The 4473-nt window shown below is 37.7% G+C and overlaps 1 pseudogene; it reads right to left on the reverse strand.

The window, feature by feature from the left end:
• Positions 1-334: 334 nt before the first annotated feature.
• Positions 335-2081, reverse strand: LOC149098712 (uncharacterized; annotated as a pseudogene).
• Positions 2082-4473: the final 2392 nt, after the last annotated feature.

The following is a 4473-nucleotide window of genomic DNA, read 5'->3' on the forward strand; positions in this document are numbered from 1 at the left end:
GCTTATCATCTAATTGTTAAATATGACACATTGCAGTTTTTTTCTTCAATTATCATGTTGCATCTCAAACATCCAACATAGCCAGTAGAAATGGCATAACTACCCAGAACCACCCACCCCACCCCCTATTCATAAGTTTTGTCCTCGGATTTTAATTGCACAAAAGTTCCAATAATGTAACAAAGACTATACTCTAAGAAATCTATGAACAAAAAAGTTGTGGCTTGAAGGCTGCCTTCTGAATTAGAATGACAACTTTACAATCTAAATAAATAAAGATAATAAATAAATAAATTAAGTAATCAATTACCTAAGATGCAATAACATCAGCACCCTAGGGACATATCTCATTAGTTATGGTTGCTATGTTCAGCCTAGAGGTTAATAAGCTTGTTAATGCATGACTGGGTATGCTGCCGTGAGAGTTCTTCTGAGGCAAACATCTGGCCACATAACCAACACTCGATCAGTTTCTCTCGAGTGTGAACCTTCCCATGCTCAGCCAGGTCTGACATTGATGCAAAGGTAAATTCACATTGACTGCATTTAAAGGGTTTCTTATCTGCTGGCATTGCCTCCAAACACTTCAAGTGTGAAACTGTTTTATAGTGCTTTGTCAGTTGCTCTGATGATTTAAACCACATTTTACACAAGGAGCACTCAAATGGTCTCTCCTCACTGTGTGCAACTTGGTGTTTCTTCAGTTCAAATTTTGACTTAAAGGATTTTTCGCACAATCTACAACTAAAGGGCCTTTCATCGCTATGTACCCTTTGGTGGGCTTGGAGCTGTTGTGAATTCTGACAAATCTTTTTACATAGGCTGCACTGAAATGGCTTTTCATCACTGTGTATAACAAGATGCTTTTGTTTGCTATAGAGTTTTTTGAATCTTGTATCACAATAGGGGCATTTGTAAGGTCTTTCATCACTGTGACACTGGTAATGATTAGTCAGTTCACTAGATGATTTAAATCCCTTTCCACACAATGAGCATATATGTGGTTTTTCACCATTGTGCACCCGTTTATGAATGTTCAGAGTTGACAAAGTCTTGTAACATTTTCCACAATCAGAACATTTAAATGGCCTTTCGTCATTGTGCACAGTTTTATGCCGCTTAAGTTTATTACTTGCTTTGAAAGACTTGCCACACAGATCACACTTGAATGGCCTTACATCAACATGAGTTCTTCTAATATGTTGTCTCATATCCTCAGAGGTCTTATAGAACTTCTCACAGAGGCTACATTGAAAGGACCTCTCTTCAGTGTGTACTCTCTGGTGCAACTTAACCTCTGCTGCAGTTTTGAAGCGCTTCTCGCATTTGTCGCAACTGAAAGGTCGTTCGTCACTGTGCACTCTATTGTGGTTCCTAAGCATGGCTGCAGTTCTAAAACCCTTTCCACACAATGTACATTTGAATGGTGTTTCTTTACTGTGTGTTAGAGTATGTTGTTTTAAATTCTTCGCTGTCATGAAAGCACTTTCACACTTGGAGCATTTGAAAGGTCGTTCACGTTCTGTGTGAGTTTTTTCATGTTCCTTGACATCTGCAAGTCTCTTAAAGCTCTTCTCACACTGACTGCATTTAAAGGGTCGTTCTTCGCTGTGAACCACTTGGTGATTTGCAAGTGTTTCTCGGGTTTTAAAGTACTCACCGCATTGATCACACTGTAAAGCCTTCCTATTGCTATGAACAGTAGAATTATGTCGCCCGAGCTTGTCAGGTGTCTTGAAGCCCTTGTCACACTGATGACATTTAAAAGGTCTTTCTTTACTGTGTACAGCACTGTGTAGCTTGAGGCTGGATGGATTACAAAATGACTTTTCACAATGACAACATTTATAACATTTTCCTTTTGTAGTGCTTTCGCTCTTTGCTTCATCCAGTATGTTTGAATAATTTGCATGCACTGCAGACCCCTGTGGTTTTCCTTCAGTTGCTTCTCTTTGTGTGATTAAGCTTTGCTTCACAGTGGTATCATCACCATTTTTACAGAAGCCATCATTACCCTCTATCTGCTGATCATAATTTGAAGTTTGTGCATTCAATGAGTCATTCACTGACATGTATTCCATGATACACTTTCTAGTTGAATTCACCTGAAAAAATGTTGGCATTAAAGTAAACATGAGAAGGAAATTAAAGCGTTTTTTTTTGTTTTGTTTTTTTTGCAAATTCAAGGAGTAAGGCCAAGGAGCAGGAATTTGGTGTCATTTGTTGTGACAAAATTGACATGAATAATTAACAAATATTCACCAAAGCAGAGGTTAATATCCACCAATTTTGCAGACACAGAGGTGCATAACTATTTCAGTAATTACCACACAAGCTGATTACTATTGGATAACAATTTCTTCTTCCGCAACTGAAGCAAAATGGGATGAAAATATGCTGAATTGAAAAAGAATGTTTCGAAAGAATGGATTTTTCAATTGGCATATGACATATTCTGTATGATTTTTGAAAACAAAAGTTTTTCATGAATAAGTATTCAGTCTCTACACTTGCGTACCAAACTCAAGATTCAAGGAATCAATCAAATATTAATGATTTATGTACACATATCGAGTGGGAAGTGATCACCTAAAGTGTTACACTTTGGGAGGTTGAGAATTTGAGCGCTCCAAAAGGCATTGTATGGAGTTTAAAATAATGAAGGATAAAATTGTGCAGTGAAATAAAATGTTACTCTTTTTTGAATAAAATAAAGAAAATATACTCATCTTGCCTGGTTTCTTTTGTCCATTTGGCCCATTTCATTGTTTTGGGGGGTTTTGAGGTGGTTGACGCAGTTTTCTATAGATGAAGTCAAGGCTGGACAGAGCTGTTTCGAAAGCCCTGTTTCACAAGGTCTTTTTCTCACCGAAATTCGAATCCGCTGCTAGTGGTCTTACATTACAATGAGGCGTCAAACTACTCCCCTGCAGATGTCGGGAGAGGGTGATATATTTTAATGAAAACGTTTGACTGTGCACCCATCTGGTAAGTAGCAGTTGTCATGCTGGAGCGGTAGCTAAAGACGATTTCCAACTGTGCCGTAGTCAAAAGGATGGTTACAAGGTGCAGCAGAAAGTTGAAAGCTCCAGTAGTGAGACAAAAATCGTTTGAATTGGAGAGGAAAGGAGGAAGACTTTTCCAAGCTGACCAGAAAAGGGGACAAATGGACCACCCTTTGCATTGGAGGGGAAATTCGAGCAGCGGTTCAATTCTCAGTGAGAAAACAGCCTAGCAGTACAGGGCTTTCGAAACAGCTCTGTTCAGCCTTGACTTCATCTATAAAAAGCTGTGACAAACACCTCAAAACCCCCCAAAAATGATGAAATAGGCCCAATGGACAACAGAAACCAGGCAAGATGAGTACATTTTCTTTAATTTATTTAAAAAGAGTAACATTTTATTTCATTAAGCGATTTTATCCTTCATTATGTTAAAACTCCATCCAATGCCTTTTGGAGCACTCAAATTCTCAACAGCATAAAGTGTAACACGACACCGTGCACTTTAGGTGGTCACATCCCACTCGATACACATACATAAATCATTAATATTTGATCAGTTCCTCAAGTCACAAGTTTGGGATGCCTGTGGTTTGTATTTCTTGTATCCTGTACATGTGAAAGCAATGTTTTCAATTAAAAAATTTACTTGATATTTCCAGGCTGTTATCTTTCACTTGAAATCCTTTGTTTTCATTCAAAAAATTGTTTAGAACATATTTCAGGTAAAGGTAAGCCTTTCGAACTGATTTTATTAAATTCTTTTTTTTTTTATTCCTGTTTTCATAGGAATTTCATTATATTCTCGATCTTTTTGTTCAAGTGGAAAATAGCACCCTTTAAGACCCAGGGCCCCCAACTAACTGCCCTTGGGTCTGTGAGGAGGGGAAAATTGTAACGTGATATAATGATCCTTCAATTTTCGACTGGTATTAAAGATCCCAACAAACATAAGAATGTGTTTATGCTTACTGAAAAACAAAACAAGAAACTTATATTTGAACAAGCATTCAAATGCCACGTGTTACGCGTACATCGATCAAAACTGCTCTTAAAAAAACTTTCATACATTAACACATTCTTGAAAGTAAGCTTCCCATGTATATGTTTCCCCCTTATCTTAAAGGTTTCAGACACCTCTCTACAAAGATTTCTTTGTCAGCGTGACTAAACCGATGGAGTTCGTAATGTTCAAGACAAAAGAATTGTTAAAACAAAGAGGTCAAGTTTGTGTGACCTCAGGACTATATCTAACTGTGTGGTACTTGATTTCAGCAGTAATCACTCCAAAAGTAATTAGTGCTGGGCTATATTAGCTTAAGTGGCGCTTGGTTTGTGGTTAGTCCTTTCAATAACAGTTCTGACTTTTAAAAAGTAGCGTTCTAAAGTTCGCTTTTGGAGACCGTAACGAACTGGTCGGCGTCCACAACAAAGCGAAATCAAAGCAGAGACGTTGAAATATACAATACAA

Source organism: Orbicella faveolata, unplaced genomic scaffold (assembly GCF_042242905.1).
Source record: "Orbicella faveolata isolate gen_17 unplaced genomic scaffold, um_ofav_v1 contig_46, whole genome shotgun sequence".
NCBI lineage: Eukaryota > Metazoa > Cnidaria > Anthozoa > Scleractinia > Merulinidae > Orbicella > Orbicella faveolata.